General features: G+C 45.4%; 1 protein-coding gene across 1 annotated transcript in view; it reads left to right on the top strand.

The window, feature by feature from the left end:
• SELENOT (selenoprotein T) overlaps positions 1 to 2,640 on the top strand; it is a 90,682-nt gene extending 88,042 nt beyond the window's left edge. Inside the window, exon 8 of the transcript XR_009540628.1 lies at positions 1,429 to 2,640. The gene's annotated coding sequence lies outside the window, so the exon portion shown is untranslated. The remainder of the gene's footprint in view (positions 1 to 1,428) is intronic.
• The last annotated feature ends 22,297 nt before the right edge of the window (positions 2,641 to 24,937 follow it).

The raw sequence follows: 24,937 nt of genomic DNA, 5'->3' as shown, positions 1-24,937 counted from the left end.
AAAAGTATGCAGAATAATACAATGGACATCTGTTTACCTACTACTCAGACTGGAAGCTATGACTTCACCGTCCAGTTCAGCTTCTTTTGAAGAGCCTGTTAAGACTGAGAAGGGTTCCTGGTGGGAGGGATTCTGTTCCTGCTGTTTGACTTCAGCTCTGAGTAAAGGATGCCAACTGAGATTCTATGTGGCTGAGGACATCTGGATGTTGTGAAAAGGGTCTGGATTGATCCTTATATTAAGTGACCAGGGTTAGGCCTAGAAGTCCCCTTGTATAATCTCTGTTAAATAACCCTACATTGTCCAGCCTCAGTTTCCCTGGGAGTATATTGGGAATAATAATACTTACCCCTAAGATGTATGTGAAGACGAATACAGGGCTTTCAAGGAAGCAGAAAGTGAAAAGTTAAGAGTCGAGAATCACTAAGCAATATTTTATGATTATCAGATCAAACTAATATTTATTGAGTACTATGAGCCAGTTCTCTGCTGGGTGCTGGGCCATGAGTGAGTAGAAGTGTGTCCTGCCCTCACTACCTGCCAGCAGTACCTGAGCATGGGGCAAGGGTCCGGCAAGCTCTCAGGCACTGGGACAGGACACGGCAGGTGAGAGGCACAAAATTGCCGTGCACTTCAGGGAGTCAGAGAGAAAACACACGGAATATTGTTGGAAGAAGAGCTCTTGCAGGCTATTGGAGCAGTCAACACAGATGAGAGGACATTTGAGCTGCTTTGGAAGGAAGGGGAAAATGTGGGTGTTTGGAGAGGAGAGTGAAACCCATTCAAAAGCATTCCAGCTCTCCCAGGGTAGGAAAGGGGGCCAGTGCAGGGAAGTATGGGTGGAGATGTCAAGATACAATTAAGGGGGCTTCCCTGGTGGCGCAGTGGTTGAGAGTCTGACTGCCAATGCAGCGGACACGGGTTCGAGCCCTGGTCCGGGAAGATCCCACATGCCGCGGAGCAACTGGGCCCGTGAGCCACAACTACTGAGCCTGCACGTCTGGAGCCTGTGCTCCGCAGCAAGAGAGGCCGCGACAGTGAGAGGCCCGTGCACCGCGATGAAGAGTGGCCCTCGCTTGCCACAACTAGAGAAAGCCCTCGCACAGAAACAAAGACCCAACGCAACCAAAAATAAATAAATTTATAAAAAAAAAAAAAGATACAATTAAGATAAATGGATTGAAAAATTACCCAACCCTTTTCTGGGCAATAAAAACATTTTGATGCTGGAAGGGATCCTAAAAGTCATGAAACTCAGCTGGCCACTTCTACTTAAAGGAAGTGGCTTGTTTGGGGAGAGGCAAGTTTGTTTGTTTCCAGAGTCCTCAGCAGAATGGGAATCAGGATGTGGGCTGGGAGAAAGCAAGGGTACAAGTGTTTATTTTCATGGCGGCCACAACCTGCTCAAAGCCACCTTCCTCCTTGCAGTCTCTGATTCCTCTCCTGGAACTTGACTGTGGTCTTCCCAGAGGACTCTTTGTCACTCCATCCAAGCACCTAGCAGGTGGTGTTATTGAGAAGGACAACAGTGACATGATTAAGGACATGGATTGGAGGAGCAAGACGACATGGGTTTAAATCCTGGCCTCCAAACTGACCAGCTGCACTACCTGGCTAAGATACCTGACTTCTCAAGGCCTCAGTCTCCACATCTGCAAAATGAAAATAATATTTTAATCTTCCTGACAAGCGCATGAAGTGGGCACTAATGTTCTTTGAAACTGGTTTATAGGCTGCTCACGAGGGTTCAATGAGTTGATATACATAATAAGTTAGAACAGCTCCCGGCACACTGTACATATTGCATTATCTGTTCACATTTTAGGGTGTTCATTGTCTGGCAATGAGAATGAAATTAAAGTTTGTGGCCAGAGGCAGCCATGTGGAGGCCCCTTTCAAAGCTTGTCATGGATCCAAAAAATAAGTGAGAAGGTTAAGAAGAGAGAGATTTCAATAGGCATAGATGATAAATACCCAAGTGTATTTATAGGCTGAGAAGGAAGCGGCAGATTGATTGGAAATTCCTTGCCAAGTCGGATTCTCCTCCACTCGTTAGCTCCCTACTGTCTGGAATTTTTTAGCAAATGAGTAACTGAATAAATGATGGCTGACCCTATAGGAATGTTACATGTGGGAAGAGCATAGAGGCGCAACATCTGTGAGCAGGGAGATAGGCACAGGTTTGCTCTTTACTCTGTTTTCTGGATTATAGTTTTTATTTTCATCCTTACATTCCAGTAAGTGCTGACAACCCACCAGGCCTTGGACATCCGAGAGCAGCTGGCCATGGGGTTAAAAATCTTGCTTTATTTCCTAGTGCAGCTTTAATGAGGAGGGTAAGGTGTACAGCCTGTTGGTTCAGGAGAGGCCCTCTGAGGGTGTCTCAGGAGTCTGGGTCGTGTTTCTATGTTCACCTTGTCCCATCAGTGATGGTATCAGTGAACAGGGCAGCCAGGGTTTGGTTGGGGGCTGATTTAATAAGCTGTGGCCCTATTTCTCCAGTGATGTCTCATTAAACTCTTACCCACTCCTGTGTTCAGGTCCTACTGATGTCTTTGCAGTCCTTGAATCCACCGTGTGCCTCTCCCCTCAGGGCTTGCAGCATGTGTTCCTACTCCTGTGTGCTCTTCCCCTTGCCTCACCTGGCTAACACCTACTCGTCTTTCAGGGTTTCCAGGAGGTGCCCCCTCCCCCATTGCCCCTGATGCTACTCCCTTCAGAGATTGCACAGATCACAGGCATTTCTGCTTGTGTATTTGTCTATTTGCACTTACTAGTTTTCTAAGTCCCACCAGGGCAGGAAATGTATCTATTTTATCCTCCACTGTGTTCAGAGGGCCGAGCAGATACTTAATAAAAGTATATGGATCACATAAAAGTTAATGTGTTTTAGGTATAATTTAAAATAACCCCTAACCTCACAGGTGAACAGCTCTGACTCAAAGATACTTGATGGTTTATCTTAGCCCAAAACTAGTTAGTGGCTGCATGGGAACTAAAACTCAAGTCACCTGGTTCCCAGGGCAATGCTATTTTCACAAAACCAGAAAAACTTCATGTCCTTGGCACTTTTATGATCAACCTGGGGCAATTTTTAAAAATGCAAACTTTTAGTTAAAATACACATGCAGTCTACAGTCGTAGAGAGCAAACGTATGGATACCAAGGGGGAAAGGGGGGAGGTGGGACGAATTGGGATATTGGGATTGACATATAAACACTATTGATACTATGTATAAAATAGATAACTAATGAGAACCTACTGTATAGCACAGGGATCTCTACGCAATGTTCTGGGTTGACCTAAATGGGAAGGAAATCCAAAAAAGAGGGGATATATGTGTACGTATAGCTGTTTCACTTTCCTGTACTGTAGAAACTAACAAAACCTTGTAAAGCAACTATACTCCAATAAAAATGTAAAAAAAAATAAAACTATTGAAAGAAAAAATAAAATACACATGCAGAAAAGCGTATAAATTATAAGTGTACAGCTTGACAAATTTCATGAAGTAAACACATTAGGACAAGTTTCAGTGACTAAACATTAACTAAAATATGTATAATTAATATAAGCCTCTCCATAAACTTGGTGTGAAAGTGGTCACACTCACTGTCTTTTCCAAGTTAATCACTTAAGCCCTTACCTGCCTGGCTGGCACTATCTCAACCGCGCAGGCTGCTGCCCTGAGTTTTCCAGAGAGGATAAGTCACATCCTGGTTGCTGAGTGCCCCTCGCTTGGGTTCACAAACTTACAGCTCTTATCCCATTCGGTTCCCATCATAGCTGCCCCAGACCAGGCCCCAGTACCCACCCCTCTCAGACCCAGAACCACTGTCTGCCTTCTCTCCCAGGCTCTGCCCTTGAGGGAGGAGTTTTCCCTTAAACACTCAGAGCACGAAGAATCTGAAAAGGAGGTGTGCCTTTCCCCTAGACACTGAACTTCTTGCCCTTCTGACCAGGTGAAATAGCATCTCAGAGAGACATCCCTAGGAATTCCCAGCTGCCCTCCATATGCCCTTAGGGAGTCTGGTCTTGAATAGGTGGCTACAAATTCCTTCCCTCCTCTCCTCTGTAACGTAGCTGTAACTTTGCGGCTTCTCCCCTCAACAGGTGGAGTCCATTCCTCCACTCTTTGAAGTTGGTTCTGGTCACATGATTTGCTGTGGCCAATGGAGCATTAGCACACGTGACATAAGCAGACGTACAAAAGCACTCCTGCCTTGGGAGGCTTGCCTGTTTCTGTTGCTGGGATCCCCGAAGTCTCCGTATGCTGAAGCCTGGGCTAGGCCGCTGGGGCCCGGCCCAGCTATTGCAGCTGTGGGCCCTGCCTCCACCAGTCAGCCGGCCAGCCAGCTGCCTGTGAATGGGCATTCCAGCCTACCCACCAGCTGACCACAGGGAAGAACCAGCTGGCCTAGGTCAGGACCGCACAGCTGAACTCCAGAACGGTAAACGAAGTAAAATGGTGAGTGTCCTGGTTTGTTTTTAAAGTCATTACGTTTGGGGATGGTTTGTGATATGGCGATAGATGACGGAGTTAAAAGTGATCTTCTCTTCTAGCCTAGAGAGTTCAGTAGCTGAAACTTCTCTAAAGAAAGGAACAAACACACGTGTGATGCCCCTCAGGTACGGCAGGCAGCACCCTAGATACAGATGGAGATAAACACACACGCATACACATTCATGCAGGAGAGGGCTGGCTTTTTGTTTTAAATGTTAAAAACAAATTCCTCTAGGAAGCAGGAATGAATGGGGGTGGGGTGGCAGAGTGAAGAAGTCCTTTAACTTCAGCTCTATGTATACCCGTATATAGATATTTTGCAACACGTGTATTTACAATATTACCCGAGCTATTTTGAAAAGTAACTACATACCCATAATCATGCTGAGGTGCTTTCATGATGTCCCCAACTTGTGGCCTGGAGGACTAAAGTCCCCTTCCCTCTCAGCCATAGCCCTGTGGGGTTACCTTTCCCTCAGGAGGTGAGAGGAACCATGCCCAAACCTGGCTCAGTATGGGAGGCCTCGCAGCAGCTGGGAAGCTCTCTGCTCCCCTTTCAGCTGCTGTGGGCACTGGTGGAAGCCGGGGTGAGCGGTGGGTGTGGACAGCAGAGAGAAGTTGGGGAGAAGGGGATGGAGGAGGAAGTAGAAATGTGTTCTGCTGTTTCCAGATGCAAAGAAATAACGTCAGGTCTTTGAGGGCAGTGCCTAGGGCCTTGTTCTGGTCTGTCCCGTCATCGCATTTGCTGACCCAGAAGCTCCTTCCAAATCTCACTGGATGGTGCAGTAGAAAAGTTGTGGGAGCTTAGGTTTCGAATGCAGAACAGAAAAGTTGCAAACAGTGTCTGGGCTTACGGAGACAAAAGAAAAAGCAGGGGTTTGTGTAGGAAAAGAACATGGCTTGAGCAGAGAGGAAAATCTGATAGCTGAAGTTTTATACTAGGGGTGAGTTTGATATGGAAACATTATGAAAGGTCACGTTTCCCTTGGTTTAATTTCACGATCTGTCTGCTCTGCATCTGGTACTCGTGGTTATAAAGCCTTCTGGTGGACAGTGATTGCTGAGATTTCTTCTCTCTACTCCTTCCTTGTGGAGACCCCATTTCATGGGATTTCCATCAGGAGGATCTCTCGAAACCTCTCGCCATAATCAGGGGTTGGCACATGGTTTCCTAATTCTAAAAATGAATTTCCTAATTCATTTTTAATGTATATTTTTAAATATACATTAAAAAATCTTCTCTGTCCTTCATATTTTAATATTTTTGAATTGAAATTTTCAGACTTGTCTTTTGTCTCTCTCTCTTTTTTTTTTTTTTGCGGTACACGGGCCTCTCACTGTCGTGGCCTCTCCCGTTGTGGAGCACAGGCTCTGGACGCGCAGGCTCAGCGGCCATGGCTTATGGGCCCAGCCGCTCTGCGGCATGTGGGATCTTCCCGGACCGGGGCACGAACCCTGTATCGGCAGGCGGACTCTCAACACTGCGCCACCAGGGAAGCCCGTTTTTTGTCTCCTTTAACATTGTAGGCATAGTTATGTTTAAGCCTATGTCTGAGAGCTCCCATATCCAGAATCCTCTAGATCTGTTTCTATTGTTTCTTTTTCTGCTCATTTGTTGTTGTTGTTATTGTTCATGTAATCTTGTCACTTGGTTATTTTTTATTGCATGCCAGACATTGTTATTTGAAAAAATTGTAGAAGTAATTTGAGGTTTAGGATTATGTAATCTGTCTCTGGAGAGGAATTACATTTGCTGTAGGAAGGAACCTAGAAGAGCTCGTAATGCAGGATCACCTTAATCCAATTTCAGTGATTGCCATGATTTAATGCTAGATTGCATCCCTACAAGGGTTAATCTATTTCCACTTCAACCTGTGCTTAGAATGCAGCCTTCAGTGTCCCAGTCTCAAGTGTGGGGTTACCGGCACCTCTCTCCCAGACTTGGTGGGCTTAGACTCTTATTTTTTTTTTTATTCCCTTAGCCCATTTAAGGCTGTCAGAAATCTTGCTTGGCCTCTCAGTTGCCTCTTCTAGAATTGCCAAGTACCCAGGAAAGTAGCAAGTCCAAATGCATCTCTGGATTTCCCCCTTCTCCATTTTCTTAGTTTATTTTACCTGCCTTGCTAGCTCTTCAATGCCTGTAAGTAGATTTTTAAAATTAATTGCACCTGGCTTTCGTAGAGGTCCTCAGTGGGCAAGTTGGTCCAAATTACCTAGCCCATCAGTAGTGGAAGTAGAAGTCCTTTATGTAAAGTGGCAACTTGTTTTGGATGGGAACATATATAAAAGGTGGATTTATGGGGACAAATGCATGAAATCTCAGCCTTAGGAAAGGAAATAGGATTATAACTCTAGGAAGGAAGCTCTGCCCCCTAAAGAAGGTACAGGCTAGGTTATGACAAAGAGAAATACAGTAGTTCAAACAACGTCACAGTGCGTTTATTTCTCTCTCACATAATACTTCAGAAGAAGGTAGGTTAGGTTCTTGAGGCAGCTCTGATCGAGGAGTATCTAAGGACCCAGGTTACGTCTGTCCTGTTGCTGCCCCAAAGCAATGTCGTCCTCATCATCGTAGCCAAATATCGTATTAGCATTCCAGTTGGGGAGGAGGGGAAAAAGAAGAGGAAGGCAACCAGGTTTGCTTGTTTTTTAAAGATATAATCTGGAGGTCGCATGCATCACTTTCATTCATATACTCTTGGTCCAAACTAATTATTTGCAGAGCCGTATCTAGAGTCAAGAGAGGATTAGATATGTAGTTTCCTGCTTGTATTAGTAGGAGAGAGAAGAGTGGAATGGATCCTGAACAATTCATAGTCTCTGTCGTGGGTCCTGGATAAGAGAGGAAGAATGACATCTCATACCCAGGATGGGCTAATGGGACAAGGAGGAGAGACACCAGTATGACTTCACACAAAAATAAGGGCACCTGGGCTTCCCTGGTGGCGCAGTGGTTGAGGGTCCGCCTACCGATGCAGGGGACACAGGTTCGTGCCCCGGTCCGGGAAGATCCCACATGCCGCAGAGCGGCTGGGCCCGTGAGCCATGGCCACTGAGCCTGCGCGTCCAGAGCCTGTGCTCCGCAACGGGAGAGGCCGTGACAGTGAGAGGCCCGCGTACTGCAAAAAATTAAAAAAAGTAAAAAAAATTAAGGGCACTTGATGTCTCTGTGTGTTAGGGAGGATGAATTCGAGTGGCAGTTGTCAGATTTGAGCATGTGTCAGAACTGTCTAAAAAGCTTGTTAAAATATAGGTTGCTTGGTAGTGCCTCCCCAGAGTTTTGATTCTGTGAGTCTGGGGTAGATCTGTGAATTTTCATTTCTAACAATTATCTGATGTTGATGGTACTGGTCCAGGGATCAAACTTTGAGAACACCGCATCTTGGGCAGGACTAGCTTAGACCGGCTTTGTTTCTGAGAGTTGACAAAAAGGGGTGTGTATAACAGTAATAATATAATTGAGCACCAAGTTTTCAGTTGTAAAGTTCTGGAATCCTTCACCATGGTATTTTGGACGGGATTATTCAGTCTAGACTAGGTAAACTCCTTAACATAGACGAGCATAACCATTTTACTTTTGACTTCCTAATCCCCAGTTTCTCTCTCCCTGCTAATTCCAATAGAATATCCTGGAAAGCCACTTAGAGCTCTTCACTTGAAGCATCTCTGATAAGCAGATTTCACTGGGTGTTAACTTCACTAAGATACGTGCAGCATATTATTTTTGCAGCTTTTTATTTATATTTCAATGAGAATTTTATGAATATAGGTCTTGGTTCTTCAGGACAAAATGAAACATGATATATTTATTTTTTATTGGAATAAAGTTGCTTTGCAATGTTGTGTTAGCTTCTGCTGTATAATGAAGTGAATCAGCTATATGTATACCTGTATCCCCTCCCTCTTGGACCTCCCTCCCATCCCCCCCTCCATCCCACCCACCTAGGTTGTCACAGAGTGGTTTATTTAGTTGCTTCCTCCTCTTTAAAAAAAATTAGGAAAGATTGTATTTACTAAGTGAGGGACCTGAGTTTCTGTATACTATTTATAGAATGGAATTGAGGGAAGGCCCTGGCAGTCCAGTGGTTAGGACTCAGCGCTTTCACTGCCGGGGCCCGGGTCCAATCCCTGGCAGTGCGGCCAAAAAAAAAAAAAAAAATGGAATTGAAAACAAGGACAGATCAATTTGAAAATAATTGTTTCCTGAGGAAATTACCAAAGACTGGATGGAATGGATGGAATCTATTTCCCGGCTTCATTTTTTATTATTGATTTCCACCAATTGGCTGAGCGTTGGGTGGTTTTATTTCAAATTCCAAATGGCATTTAGCAGGCAGGTGGGGAAAAGAGAGAAGGGTGATCTTTAACCCCGCAGTATGGCCGTTGACCCTGAGCGGGACATTAGGGGACACAACTGGGAAAATGGGAAGGATCCCAAGTATGAAGAGAATAAGAAGTGTGGGAAGCAAGGCCAGGGAGGAGGCCACCATTCAGGTCAACTCCCAAGCAGCACGCGGCTCACCCAGGGCAGTTCTCACTTTCGCAAATCTAATATGGTGGAAACAAGCTGGAGGTACGGTTTGAAAGAAAATTTGGTAAAGATCCTTATGTTAGTTTCAGAGCTAGATTACTGCAGTCATTCTGTCAGAAATCCAGGCAGAAACCCGGAATGGAGAGAAAACGTCAAGAGACCTATGCAGGAGGTCAGGTAGGACTATGGCCACCACCCAACAGTGTCTCTGAAACATTCAGGCATTTAGATATCATGCGGAGAAGTAACTGTCAATCCACTAGTTTTCTGGGCAAGCACGTTGTAGAGAAGATCAGAACAGTTTCTTGGCCGTTAGATGCTGTTTCACACACTGCCTGGGCTGACCAAGTGACTCTCCCTGGGGCTGAGGTTTTTTGGATACCCAGGCTGAATCAGGAAGGTGCTTTCTTTAAAGCTACCTATTCAAAGGTCTTAACTAAACGGAAGACCTCAAATCCTGAGAAGACTCAAGAGTCTTTTCCTCTGAAAAGCGGTGCCTCTTAAACGCCTTTCTTAGAGTCTGGGGTTATTGCCTTTGTAGGAACAATGCAAAAACCTGTTGCTGCTTTGCATCTCAGAATGTATGTACTTACTTCACTAACCTGATAAAGGAACTTGAACTTGAAAGATGGCTGTGGGAAGTATTAAGAAGTATTTTTTCCAAATATATATGTCCTTTATAGAATGTTCTTTTAAAAATTATTATTAAAGTACATATTCGTGACCTCCCCAGGAAACGCCCCTTTTGTCCAGCCCTCCCCTACTTCCAGTCACCACTCACCCCCAAGGGGAATCCCTGTCTTGATATCTAACAGCATTGATTAGTTTTGTCAGTTTTGTCCTTTATATAAGTAGAATCACAGAACATATACTCTTTTGTATCTGGCTTCTTTCATTTTTATCACTGTGTGTAGTTGTGGATTTTATATTCTCATTGCTGTAAGTATTCATTGTCTGCATATACCAGTTTGTTTACTGATTATTCTGTGGATGGATTTTGAGGTAGCTTCCAATTTGAGGCTGTTATGAGTCACGCTGCTGTGAAGTTTCTAGTTTATGACTTTTGGTAAGCACATGTTCACATTCTGTTGGTACTTTTTTTAAAATTAACTTTTATTGGAGTATAGTTGATTTACAATGTTGTGTTAGTTTCTGCTGTACAGCAAAGTGAATCAGTTATACATATATCCACTCTTATTTATTTTTAAAATTTTAAAAAATAGTTATTATTTATTTATTTTGGCTGTGCTGGTTCTTAGTTGTGGCAGACTTCTTAGTTGTGGCATGTGGACTCTTAGTTGCGGCATGCATGCGGGATCTAGTTCCCCGACCAGGGGTTGAACCCGGGCCCCCTGCATTGTCAATGTGGAGTATTATCCACTGGACCACCAGGGAAGTCCACCACTCTTTTTATGATTCTATTCACATATAGGTCATTACAGAGTATTGAGTAGAGTTCCCTGTGCTATACAGCAGGTTTCTTATTAGTTATCTATTTTATATATAGTAATGTGTATATGTCAATCCCAATCTCCCAATTTATCCTTCCCCCTTCCCTTGGCATTTTATTTATTTATTTTTAAAAATATTTATTTATTTATTTATCTGGCTGCACCGGGTCTTAGTTGCGGCACGCAGGATCTTCATTGCCACGTGTGGGATCTTCGTTGCGGCAGGTGGGATCTAGTTCCCTGAGCAGGGATCGAACCTGGGCCCACTGCATTGGGAGAGCAGAGTCTTAGCCATTGGACCACCAGGGACGTCCCAGGCACTTTATTTTAATTGTAGAAATAGTTTACCATCGCCAACATCCTCTTTGAGTCAGGAATTATATGGTAGGTGCTGTGAAGAATTAAAAGGCAGCAAATGGGTGTCTCTAATGGCAAAGCTCAGGTGAGGGGTGAAAATAGTCAGTGTGGCTTTGGAATCCTGCATTGGCAAAGTAACTCAATCCAAACCTCAGCTCTTCTTTTATTTAACACTCCCAATGGAAGTTCCATTTTCTCTCCATTTTACAGATGAGAAAACCGAGGCATAAAGAGGCCAAATACCCTGATCCAAGCCACACAGGCAGCAAATGGAGAAGCCAGAATTGAACCCAAGTGGTCTAGCTCTAGAAGCCAGACCACTTGGGTTGTCACTCAGCTTTGTTGCCTTTCTGTATCTTCATCTTCCCATCTCTACCAGTAGGATGGATTCTTCTCGTTCACATTTAAATATGCCTCATCTTACCATCTTAAATTCAACTCTCCCTTGACCTCACATCTCCTTCCAGCTACTCCCCCTCTTCTGCTCTTTACCTCCATAGTTCTTGAAGGAGTTGCCTACTAGCATCATCTCTGTTTCCTCACCTCCCACACACCCCTCACCTCACTCCAGCCTGGCTTCAGCCCCTACTGCCCAGCCATGTTAGATCTTGCTGAGGTCAGCAATGACCTCTGTAGCTAAATTCAATGCATGTCATGTTATACATCTCAGTAGTTTCCAATATTGTTGATCACTAGCTCCTCGAAACTGTCTTATCTCTTGACTTGAATAACTTTCCCATTTCTCATCCTACCGGTTTACTCTCTCCACAGCCTCCCTCTTCTGCTGGCAAATCCTCTTCCTGTATGACCTTTAAATATTGCAGTAATACATGGGCTCCCTCATCCCTGCGCTCCCTTCTCTTCTAATTCTATACCTTTACCCTTAAAAAGCTCATCTTGGGCTTCCCTTGTGGCATAGTGGTTAAGAATCTGCCTGCCAATGCAGGGGACATGGGTTCGAGCCCTGGTCCGGGAAGATCCCACAGGCCGCGGAGCACCTAAGCCTGCAAGCCGCAACTACTGAGCCCACATATCACAACTACTGAAGCCCGCACGCCTAGAGCCTGTGCTCCGCAACAAGAGAAGCCACCGCAATGAGAAGCCCGCGCACCGCAATGAAGAGTAGCCCCACTCGTCGCAACTAGAGAAAGCCCGCATGCAGCAACGAAGACCCAGTGCAGCCAATAAATAAATAAGTAAATAAATTTATATATATAAAAAAAAGCTCATCTCCACCCAAGGCCGCATTTACCATCAACACCCTGAGTATCCCACATGGGTACCTCTAGCTTGGCTCTTTCCTCTGAGTTCCTCTGGTGTTTCCTGGGCACCTAACTTTAGCTTCTCAGCGATGAACTCATGATCTCTCTCATCCCCACCCTGCTCCCTCCCTGGGGTTTCCATGATCAAGTCTATGGCTCCATCTTCTATCCAACTGCAGAGTCATCCTTGACTGTGCCACTTCCTAGCCCCCCGATCTAATTATTCACCAAGTTTCTTTAACATTTCTCCTAATTATCTCTCACGTCTCTCTACTGTTTCCAGCCCTAGACTTAAGTTACCTTTCTCTCTGGCCTGGAATAGTCAAAATCGCTTCCTGAAAGGTCTGCCGATGCAGGGGACACGGGTTCGTGCCCCGATCCGGGAGGATCCCACATGCCACGGAGCGACTGGGCCCGTGAGCCATGGCCGCTGAGCCTGCGCGTCCGGAGCCTGTGCTCCGCAACAGGAGAGGCCACGGCAGTGAGAGGCCCGCGTACCACAAAACAAACAAACAAACAAAAAATGACTTCTTGTTGTTCTTGGGGAAAAGGTTGAAACCCTGAACACTAGTCGTAGTGCTTTGCGTGACCTGGCTTGCTTTGCCAGCCTCTCCTCATTCAGTGTCTGCACCCAGTCTTCACACCGAGACACACAGTAATCAAATTGGCAAAAATTAAAGACAAAGAAAAATTATTGAAAGCAGCGAGGGAAAAACGGCAAATAACATGCAAGGGAACTCCTGTAAGGTTAACAGCTGATTTCTCGGAGGAAACTACAAGCCAGAAGGGAGTGGCATGACATATTTAAAGTGATGAAGGGGGAGAGCCCGACGAAGTCAGGACCCTGTGTTATATGTCTCACAGCCTCCGTTACCTCTCTTTCACAGAGATTTTCATGACTGTAATGATTTCATTATGTAAATAGTTGCTTAGTCGGTCTCCCCTGATAGACTGTTAAACTCCAGGAGGACAGAAACTGCCCCTGTGTGGCTGTCCGCCCCATTCCCAGCACCCAGAGCAGTCTCTTCCCTCTAACAGGGACTCAAATAAAAGAATAAATGAATGACTTGCCATCTTCAGAATTTTCAACTCCATCTCCTCTGATTATTCCTTACTCATATTTTATCTGGGGTGTTTAGACTATTAATAAAAGTAAAACTAGATTAATTTGGCCTTTGTGGCTACTGTATTACTAGTATCAGAAAAAGTGATTTTATACACTCAACATCATTAGCCATCAGAGACACGCAAAACGAAACCACAGTGAGACACTACTTCACATTCACTAAGCTGACGATAGTAAAAAAAGACATGTGTTGGGCTTCCCTGGTGGCGCAGTGGTTGAGAGTCCGCCTGCCGATGCAGGCGACACAGGTTCGTGCCCCGGTCTGGGAGGATCCCACATGCCGTGGAGCGGCTGGGCCTGTGAGCCATGGCCGCTGAGCCTGCGCGTCCGGAGCCTGTGCTCCGCAACGGGAGAGGTCACAGCAGTGAGAGGCCCGCATACCGCTAAAAAAAAAAAAAAAAAAAAAAAAAAAGAGACGTGTTGGGAAGAATATGCAGAAATCGAACTCTCAGATTACGGGAATGAAAAACGGTGCAGCCACTTTGGAAAACAGTCTGGCAATTCCTTGATATGTTAAACGCGGAGTCACCGTATGACCCAGAAATTCCACTCCTAGGTATGTGCCCAAGAGAAATGAAAGCATATGTTCACATAAAAACTTGTACATGAATGTTCATATCAACATTATTCATAATATATTTTTGACTCTTCATAATAGTCAAAAAGTGGAAACAACCTAAGTGTTCATATACTGATAAATGGGTAACTAAAATGTGGCATATCTATACAATGGAATATTATTCAGCAATATAAAGAAATACAGTACTTATACATGCTAGAACATGGATGAACCTTGAAAACATTACGCCCAGTGAAAGAAGCCAGTCACAAAGGCCCATGTGTTGTGTGATTCCATCTTTATGAAATGTAACATGGGCTAAATAGACAAATGTATAGAGATTGTTAGTAGATCAGTGGTCGTCTAGGATCAGTAGGGTTTGGGGAAATGGGGAGTGACTGCCTGTGCGTATGTGGTTTCTTTAAGGAGTGATGGAAATGATCTAAAATTAATTATGGTGTTGCACGTCTCTGTGAACTTACTAAAAGCCATTGAATTGTACCCTTTAAGTGGGAGAGTTATATGGGATGTGAATTATATCTCAATAAAGCTGCTAAAAGAAAAAAAGATGGTTTACTTTTGAGGGTAAACTGAAAGCACACCACCCAGACATTATTAACAATTAAACAACAGTATGGAGCGCTGACTACGCCTTCTGCATGTGGTTTTTCACTCCAGTGTCCTTGCTCTGTATATCATGTGCCCCTTCGCTTTGTTTTGACGGGACATCTTATGTCCGTCCCCTCCCTTGAATTCAAGACACTGCATGAGCTCAGAGTGACAACTTGTTCTCGCCCTTAGGATTATTATGAGGACTAAATGGGTTAATATATGCAATGCACTTAGCATTGTGCCTCGCACATGGGAAGTGTACAATAAATATTATTTTTTGTTATTATCCCAACCAAAAACTAGCAAATTTTATGTGGTTACAGAAAATATAGAGCCATGGCTTATGTTTTGCAATTGAAGTGGCGGTTATTTGAGTGCTTTTGACGGTTCTATCACACGTCCGATACACTTATTTTTTCCTTCTGGGAAGTTGAGGGACCCAGACCTACCTCCACCTTATCCTCACCCTTTCCGCACCCTGTTACAACAGGGTGCAATAATGTGGATGAACACTAGGGGGAGACATGCAATTGCAGTTAAAAATCACACTTGAAACTCAGACCATAAAAAGACCTAAGCTGTCTAGTGTCAAAGGAAAGTGAAATGTCTTCCTTTAATATAGTATCTTATGGTACTCTTCTATAGGAGGAAAAGGTTATTATTATTATATCAGAGGGGTGTTGCTTCCGGAAGGATGGCTGCAGCATTACTCAGATTCTACCTATGTGCGCCTGCATAAAGAGGGTGTACAACCATTTCCTCACATGCTACACGCCGTGTATCAGTTCTCTTGAGGACACTTAGCTTCTCTTGTGAGTTGGTCCTGCTTATGGGAAGTATTTGAGAGCCCACATTACTATAGTGCTGCCTTTCAAAGCACTTTAACATAATATCTGGTCTCTGGGAGGCCCAGCTGTGCTTCAAATCCTAGACTTCCCTGAGATTGCTGATGAGTTTCTGTTGAGGTGTATGTGTCCCCACTTGAGATGAGTCCTGCAAGGGCAGGGACCATATCCCCTCTTCATCTTTGTGTCCTCAGAAGTTTGCAGTGCTTGGCATGTCCCACTGAAGCTGGGTAAGTGTCTCCTGGACCAAACTGCTCCATGAGCTGAAGCTCGAAAAAGAGGGAAATGAGGACCACCTTATGCATGAGCAATGGGACTCCCTCCAGTGAAGTTTCTTTAATTATTTTTTCTATGCTATAAAAGCAGTTCATGCTCAGACTTCCCTGGATGTCCAGTGGTTAAGACTCCAAACTTCCAATGCAGGGGTTGTGGGTTTGATCCCTTGTCGAGGAACTAGGGTCCCACATGCCACGTGGTACGGCCACAAAACAAAACAAAACCAAACAAAAAGCAGTTCATGCTCGTAAGGAAAAAGCAAGCGAAAAGAACACAAATTACTCACAATCGCATCTACCCAAACCCTGGGATACCACAGATTCCTTTTACCTTGCCTCAAAGCATAAAATATAAATATATGTGTGTGTGTGTGTGTATACATATATAGAGTGTTTATATTTATGGCAGCATGGAACATAGGATTCCATTACATGATGGTATTATCTTTGTTTAACTAATCCCACCCCCCTTTGGGAACTCAGGTTATTTCTAAATTTTTGGTCTTTTAGAGAGCAGCCTAGTGAATAACCTTGTAGCAAAATCTTATCCCACATTTTTTGTTAGTTCCTTAGGATAAATTCCCAGAAGCAGAATTGCTGGGTGATGGGTAATTTACATTGTCACCAACAGTGACGGTGCCCTTGATCAGATGAAAAGTTTTAATTAAACATCACACAGAACTCTATAATCTTGTCTTGGTAGTGTCACCACCACTCAAAACATTAGTGAACTCTGTGTTTGGTGATCCAGGCTGTGACTCACACAAGAAAATAAATCTTAATCCCTCATCTTGCCTTTGATCTTGGACTACTCAGGAAAATCTGATTTACCACAAAAAGACAAAGAAAGCAACCCTGGAGGATATTCACATAAATATGCCACCAGAGTCAGGAGGTAAGATAAAGAAATGCTTCCTACAGTGGAGCAGGGAACACATCAGAGCATGTGTTAGGGGCCACAGAGCTTTCAGTGTATGTATACTGATAGAATTATTTAAAAAGCCATGTCATCGCACCTCATGCACTCTCCAGGTGCAACTCTCTTGATGCTTTTCCAATTTGAAGGGTTTTTTTTTTCACCTATCATTTTTCTAAGTTGCTTTTTTTTTTTTTTTTGAAATTTGGATGGAATTGGCTGGTTCCCCATCATCTGAAGACCCCTTCTGGGTTGCAACAAGGAAGGCTCTCTTAACTGGTTTCTTCCTTAAAGGTTCCCAAGCTTCTCTTTCTTTAGATCTGAAAGATATGCTTAAATAAAGAACTGAACGTTTCAAAATGTATTTATAGGGATTTCTTCATGGACGGGTAGAGAGAGACGGCAGCACCCAACTGGGGCTTAGTGTTTCTTTATGGAGGGGATTAGGTGTGGCTCTTGATTGATGGCAGTAGGGTAGAGGACCTGCACTGGTTTTTACTATGATTATATGTTTATTTGGTGAGGTCTTGGTGAAGAGCTGTTATTTTATGGAGGAAGGGGGCTGAAACTAACTCAAGCCACCCATTGGTGCGGCCATGTTATTGCCGTATCGCAAAGAAATCCTCAGTGGCTCTCGGTAGCCTACCAAATAAAGCTGTACTGCTTGGGCTGATGTTCAAGGCCGTCTACAACATAACCTTCACCCTACTTCTCCAGCCTTAACATCCCCTACTCCTTGTACAGACCTGTGTGGATGCTCCACATCTTCTGGCCCAGCTCCTTTCTCTCGCCGCTGCTGTGGCAGCCAGCTTGTGGCCCGACAGCTCTCACTTGAGCTGCACAGAGACTCTTTCATTTTCTGCCTGACATCTCCCTGACTCTGCAGTGTGGACACGCTGGTCACCTGGTTGCCTTCTGGACGTGTGAGGGACTGACCCTGCTGCGGGGCAGCCTCCGATGACTGGGGGATGGGAACTGGAGGGTGAGGACCACCCCCCGCCTGCCCCATCTGTCAGCTGGGCGGTTCCGAGGTCCCTTCACACAGCTCCTCAGAAGTGCCCGTGGCACTGTGCCCCAGACGCCCACAGTGGTGAGCAGCTGCTAGCCCACCCTCCACCCGCGTGCTGGCCTTCCCTCCTTGCTTGTTCCCCTCTCCCCGCACCTCACCCCTGTTCCCTGGGATCATTTCCCCAAACACATGGCACTGAAGCCTCTTCTTGTGCTCTGCTTGCTGGGGGAGGGGGGCGGACAACAGTCCCCGTCCTTTTCTCTGATCATGTTCTTTGGTCTCGTCTCTTCATTTCTTTAATACTCACGCAGGAAACGTCTAGAATGTTCCTTGTCTGGGGAAGGGCCCCAAATAGAAAAAGGAATCGGACCCAGGCCTTGCTCTTGAGGCAATAGGACATCTGAGATAGTTTGGGCTATCTGGGGAGGTTTTCTCCAGAATGCCTTTTAAAGGATGAGTGGGAATGAGTTTGCTGGGACGCAGTGGAGGAAGACTTTCTGGGCGGAGGGAATGGTTTGGGTGGAGATGGCAGGTGGTGAACACAGTGTGTTTGGGGACCTGGAAGCTGAGCGAGACTGGAGTGGGGGGCACCCAAGGAGTGTGCACCGAGGGATCTGCCATGCCCCACGAGGGCAGAGAGGGCCCTGTGTGGCTCCTTACATGTCCCCGGCCCGGTTCTGTCCTTCTGTTCTGGGAGGTCCCACCCTGGCTGTGGCTGACCAGGGGTGGGCGCCTGCAGGGGTGGCCTTGGCATGGCCCTGAGCCTGAGCCTCTGCAGGGGTCCCCGGGAAGCTGAGTATCCCCTCACCCAGGCCATCCTGCCCCTGTGTCCTGCCCCGGGGAGAGGCTCTGGAATAGCTGGGAGGCCGGGGAGGGACCGTCCTTCACCCACCACAAGAACACCCTGGAGCAGGCTGTGTGATCTCCTGCTTGTGTGTGGCTCTGTTTTCTTTGCCATGAAACAATCCTGCCCTGGGGCTGTGGAGGTCTTTCCCCTGAGCCCGTCCCGCTGTGGTAAACATGCAGCTCCTGACTCAGGGACGGGCTGGTGACTCAGGGCTCACTGGTGGCTTCCCCATCAATCAGACCCTTTTTTGGGGACTTTAAAGGACACACAGGGAAGGCAGCAGACAGAAGCAATGAGGACGAGAAAAGGTGAGCAGAGAGAAGCAGGGCTGCTGGTGGCAGGACGAGTGGAGAGATCGTGCCTGAGTCCCGATGATGTGGCCATATCAGGAGCTGTGAGGTAGTGAGGGATCCCCAGAGGGGCCTGGAGGGTCTTTTTGTTTTGGAACTACACCCCAGACTCCAGAAACTTTGTAGGGCTGGACCTGTGCTCCCTGGAGCAAAAATAGACACACCTACTTCCCTGGTCCCTTACACATCCTAACAGAGTGGCGTCCGGCGCTGCCCTGCCTGGGTCTGAATGTTGCCCCATTGCTTACTACCGTGTGAAGTTGGGCAAGTTATTGACCTCTCTGTGCCTCAGTTTCCGCCTCTGTAAACAGGGCTAATACTGGTGTCTGCCTCAGAGGGCTGTTGTGAGGACTGGGTGAGTGAATGCATATAATATGCAGAGAAGAGGCGGGCACGTGTGAAGCGCTCTGTAACCAGGTGGCAGCCCGGGTCTGGGGGGAACACTCAGCTGGGTAACTGAGGTGGGTGTAAGGGATCATTTACACAGGTGTGGTTCAGAGGCGGAGACGCTGACAGAATGGTACCTGCAGGAAGCCGGTTCCATTCCTGGGCCTGATGGGGCGAGGGGCAGGGGCAGTCACGAGCCAGCTGGCAGACTCAGGCGAGGGTGGCAGGACAGCAACTGTGGGCTCTGGCCAGGAGTGCCGCTGGGCCAGCCCGCCCTGCAGGGCGGGAGTGGAGGGGATGCATACCCCCGAGCCCCTCTCCTCGCCCGCTCTGATCTCCTGCCCCTACCCCGCAAAGGCCAATCCAACGGGGGGACAAAGGGCAAGGCGTTTAGGAGGATGCAGAACCCAGAGGGCGGCCTGCCAGGGCCCAGGGCAGTTGCGGAAGGGTGGGGAGTGGAAGGGCAGCCCTTGGCGTCTGTCCAGCACCAGTGCCGGCTAGGGTGGCTGTGACTGTTGTGACCATGAATGCCTGTCACTTGAAGACTTGACAAATCTTCATCCCTTGCAAGGAGAGCCACAGAGCACACAGTGTGCTGCGCTGCGACAGCTGGTCTCCCTCACTCGCTGGGCAACCGTTGGTGCAGGGAGGACAGAGGCCGCTCCTGCTTTCTGTCCTGCGCCCGGGAGAAGCATCGGGCCTTTTTGTTTACATCGCGAGCTGTTGGATGCCCCCTGGAGCTGCAATGCCGCACTGTGTTTATCTATTGAAGGTTATTTTACCAAGAGGCCGCCCCCCACCCCGGAAGTTTAAAACAAGATAAAAGAGCAAAACTCATATACAAACTGTGCTGGTGGGTTTTTCTTCCCCCGCTCTCAGGGCAGCTGGCCTGCTACAGGAAGCAGCTGAAACTCCAGGGACAGGAGCAAAAATGCAACTTTGGGCTCGGAATGCTGAGTCATGGAGAGCAGGTGCTGGCCGCTGTGGGGAGGTGATTACAGAAGGAAGAATGCTGCGTGTGTGTGAATGTTTACATTTGACACATATTGAGGGGGGCGGGGGGGTGGAGGAGGGCGGGGGGTGGGGGTGGAGGAGGGCGGGGGTGAGTTGAAGGCGTGCCTGCTTTGGATCAGGGAGGAGCCCAGGCCCGGACCAGGCTCCTCCCTGGGGCCCATCTTTACTCAGCCGGGTTGTGCCAGCCCCTGGGCTTCCCTGAGCTCACTGACTGTCACAACATCCTGTGGAGTAGGTGTCGCCCCCGTGGGCCAGATGAGGGCAAAGCCATCGGTCACCAGGGATGTCTGTATTTGAGCCCAGGTGCACACCTCCAGAGGCCGGGTTCTCTGTCATTCAGGCCTTTCTGTGTGTTACCTGTATTATCATTTACTTAATATTTTTTTGAAAGTGACCTTTTTTTGGTATGGTAAGCAATTTTGTTTGAAAAGGAAGCTGGATCACTACCGTGAACGGAGAGCTAGACTCACCTACCTTAAATAAGGTGACCGGGCATCCCCAGCGGCACAGTGGTTAAGAATCCACCTGCCGATGCAGGGGACACGACTTCGAGCCCTGGTCCGGGAAGATCCCACATGCCGCGGAGCAACTGGACCCGTGTGCCACAGCGACTGAGCCTGCGCTCTAGAGCCCGCGCGCCACAACTGCTTAAGCCCGCGCGCGTAGAGCCCATGCTCCGCAGTAAGAGAAGCCACCGCGATGAGAAGCCCGCGCACCGCAACGAAGAGTAGCCCCCGCTTGCCACAATGAGAGAGAGCCCGCGCGCAGCAACGAAGACCCAACGCAGCCAAAAATAAATAAATAAAACAAATAAATTCATAAATAAATAAAAATAAGGTGACCATCCATATAAATATAAAGGAATTCCTGGTTTCCAGCCTGGCTGACTCTGAATTCTGGAGCAGAATGACTTTGAATTAACTCCATCCCTTTCTGAGGGTTGGCTGAGCAGCCTCTCTCCCCTCTGTCTGGTCCCTAAGTTCTGTAAAAGCTGATTCGAAATTGGATAGTGTGGGACTTGCCTGGTGTTGCACTGGTTAAGAGTCCACCTGCCAGCTCAGGGGACATGGGTTCGATTCCTGGTCCAGGAAGTTCCCACATGCCGCAGAGCAACTAAGCCCATGCGCCACAACTACTGAAGCCCACGTACCTAGAGACCGTGCTCCGCAACAAGAGAAGCCACCGTGATGAGAAGCCCGTGCACCGCAGCGAAGAGTAGCCCCCGTTCGCCACAACTAGAGAAAGCCCGTGCGCAGCAACGAAGATCCGACGCAGCCCAAAAAAAAGAAATTGGACTGTGTGCTATTAGCCAGGAAATGTTTAATAACCGGCTTTCCAAAAATGAATGTATTACGCACACATAGTATAAATCTTACTGATGTCAAAGACCTGTATAGCACACAATTTACAAATTAAGAAAACCACAGAACTCTCTTGTAAATTCTGTATAGCCGTTTGATTCCTTCAGAATGCTTTCATTGCTTTTTGCTGAACTCTTCCATCTGTGGCCAACCTGTGGTTGAAATTGACGAATGAGTGTGTTAAGACATGGATGTTGGTTGATATCATCAAGGTTAAAGTGAAGCAACAAAGACATCTGTCAGAATTTCACTTAGTCCATTCATTGTCATCAATGATATGAGTGACTTCTTTGCTGAAATGGGTAAGAGTTTTTGAATCCTGGGAAAATATTTCCTCACTTTTTTTGTTCTATGTGCAATGTAATGCATTCCCAAATGTGACAAACTTTTAAGTGAAAGCTGCACTATTAACACCTTTTCCTTCACTTTCCTATGTCTGGATAATAAGACAATAAATCAAGCCCCAATTTGTAGCATTTGCCGATTTCTGTGGTGTAACTACTCCTACCATGGCCCATTTCAAATTACCAGTGTGACACCACTGAGCGTGATGCAGATTTGGGAATAGAAGGGCAGAGCTCACCTTTTATAGTATTCCCACTGTACAGATACAAAAGACATAAATAACCGTAACAGCCTAGATAGTAGTTAGATGTAGCAAAATAATTTGGAAGTTGCCAGTATTTAATACTTTTGTTTTTAATATAATTTATTTAATTATAAATTTCTATAACTTAATTTTTAATAAGAGCTGTGTTTATCAACTGAACCTCCAGATTCCTCAAAAATTCTGTCGCCGCTGGTGTGTGTCAGCTCCAGTACGCCAGTGATCGCAGCCTTATCTTGAAACTGGGCGTATTGTATGCGCATGAAGCTTGGAGCCAGGGGCCAGAATAATTTCTGCTGTTTTCAGATGTACACACTCCACTGTGCCCTACCTCAACAGGATAACGGAGTTTGTCTCTCCCCTTACTTCTCTAACTTCGAATCCTCTACTTTCCTTCTTACTGACGCTGCTCCCTAGAGATTCCTCAGATGCACCAGGCATGTCCACCTCAGGGCCTCGGTACTTGCCATTTTCCCTGCCTAGAATGTTCTTCCTCCAGCTATCTGCGTGGTTCACTCCCTTCCCTCCTTCAGATCTTTGCTCAAATGTCACCTTCTCAGTGAGGTTCTCCCTGCCCACCTTGCTTATAACTGCGACCCCTCCTCTCTATTCCCCTGCTGACCATCCCTCTTCCTGGCTTTATCTTTCTCCCTAGCATCAATTACTTTCAATGTATTGCACTGTATAAGACCCTCCTATTTTGTTTATGGCCCATCCACAAGAATGTAAGCAACTCTTTTAATATGTTTTGTGGGATCCTCCGTGTATAGAACAGTGCCTAGCACAGGGTATGTGGTCAATACATATTTGTTGAGTAAATAAATGGTTGAATAGTAGAAGCCCAATAAATATGTATTGAATAAACAGATAAATGAATGAATGAATGTTGCCTCAAGTTCTGGAGGCATCAGATTATCAGGAAGAGATTTAAAAACTATATATATACCAGCTTTATTGAGATATAATTCATATTCCATACAGTTCACCCACTTGATGTATACAGTTCAATGGTTTTTGATGTATTCAGAGTTTTGAGATCATCACTAATATCAATTTTAGAACATTTATATCACTCCAGAAAGAACCTCATGCCCATTAGCGGTCACTGTCCATTGCCTCTGAATCCCCCCAGCCCTAATCAAATGTTAATTTATTTCTGTGTCTGTAGATTTGCCTATTCTCTCTCTCTATATATCTCTGGAATTGTATAATATGTGACCTTTTATATCTGGCTTCTTTCACTTAGCATAGTGTTTTCAAGATTCATCGATGTTATGGCTTGTGTTAGTACTTTATTTCTTTACATTGATGAATAATAGTCCACTATGTGGATATACCAAATTTTATTTATTCATTCATCAGTTGATGTATGTTTAGGTTTGTTCCATTTTTTCACTCTAATGGATAATGCTACTATGAACATTCATGTACAAGTTTTTGTGTTGTTTTCATTTCTCTTGGATATATACCTAGGAATAGAATTGCTGGGTCATGTGATACTCTATGTTTATTTTGGAGAACTGCCCATCATCAGTGTATGAGATTTCCAACTTCTTCACATCCTCATCAATACTTGTTAGTATCTGTCATTTTTATTATAGCCATCTTAGGAGGTGTGAAATGATTTGTGAATTTGGTTTGCATTCCTTTCTTTTTTTTAATTGAAGTATAGTTGATTTACAATTTTGTGTTAGTTTCAGATGTACAGCAAAGTGATTCAGTTATATATATCTATATATACATATATATTTCCAGATTCTTTTCTATTATAGTTTGTTACAAGATATTGAAAATAGTTCCCTGTGCTCTACAGTAAATCCTTGCTGTTTATCTATTTTATATATAGTAGTGTATATCTTTAATCCTATACTCCTAATTTAACCCTTCCCCCCTTCCCCCTTTGGTAACCGTAAGTTAGTTTTCTATGTCTGTGAGTCTGTTTCTGTTTTGTAAATAAATTCATTTGTATTACTTTTTAGACTCTACATATAGATGATATATAATATTTGTCTTTCTCTGACTTCACTTAGTTTGATATTCTCTAGGTCCATCCATGTTGCTGCATATGGCAATATTTCATTCTTTTCTTATGCCTGAGTAATATTCCATTATATATATATATACATATATATGTGTATATATATGTGGTGGACACTTAGGTTGCGTCTGTGTCTTGGCTGTTATAAATAGTGCTGGCATATATATGTGTATATATATGTGATGGACACTTAGGTTGCGTCTGTGTCTTGGCTGTTATAAATAGTGCTGGCATATATATGTGTATATATATGTGATGGACACTTAGGTTGCATCTGTGTCTTGGCTGTTATAAATAGTGTTGGTCTACATTTCTTTGATGGCTAATGATGCTGAGCATCTTTTCACGTGCTTATAGGCTATGTGTCTATCTTCCTTGGAGAAATGACTGTCAATTTTTAAATCTGGGTTGTCTTTTTGAGTTGTAAGAATTCTTTATATATTTTGGATACTAGACGCTTGTTAGATATATGATTTACAAAAACTTGTGGGCTGTCTTTCACTCTCTTCTTGATGGTGTTCTTTGAAGCACAAATGTTTTAACTTAAAAATTTTTTTTTTAAATTATTATTTTGGCTGCGTCGGGTCTTTGTTGTGGCATGCAGGATCTTTTGTTGTTGTTGTTGCCTCATGGGGGCTCTTTGTTGAGGTGCGTGGGCTTCTCTCTAGTCGTGGCATGAGGTTTTCTCTCTCTAGTTGTGGCGCGTGGGCTTAGTTGCCCTGTGGCACGTGGGATCTTAGTTCCCTGACTAGGGGTCAAACCCGTGTCCCCTGCATTGGAAGGCGGACTGTTTACCACTGGACCACCAGGGAAGTCCCACAAATGTTTTAAATGTTGATGGTGTCCAGTTTACCTCAGTTTTCTTTTGTGGCTTGTGCTTTTGCT

Source organism: Lagenorhynchus albirostris, chromosome 5 (assembly GCF_949774975.1).
Source record: "Lagenorhynchus albirostris chromosome 5, mLagAlb1.1, whole genome shotgun sequence".
Classification (NCBI taxonomy): domain Eukaryota; kingdom Metazoa; phylum Chordata; class Mammalia; order Artiodactyla; family Delphinidae; genus Lagenorhynchus; species Lagenorhynchus albirostris.
The sequence above is the reverse complement of the archived record's forward strand: the minus strand, read 5'-3'. Positions and strand labels throughout refer to the sequence as shown.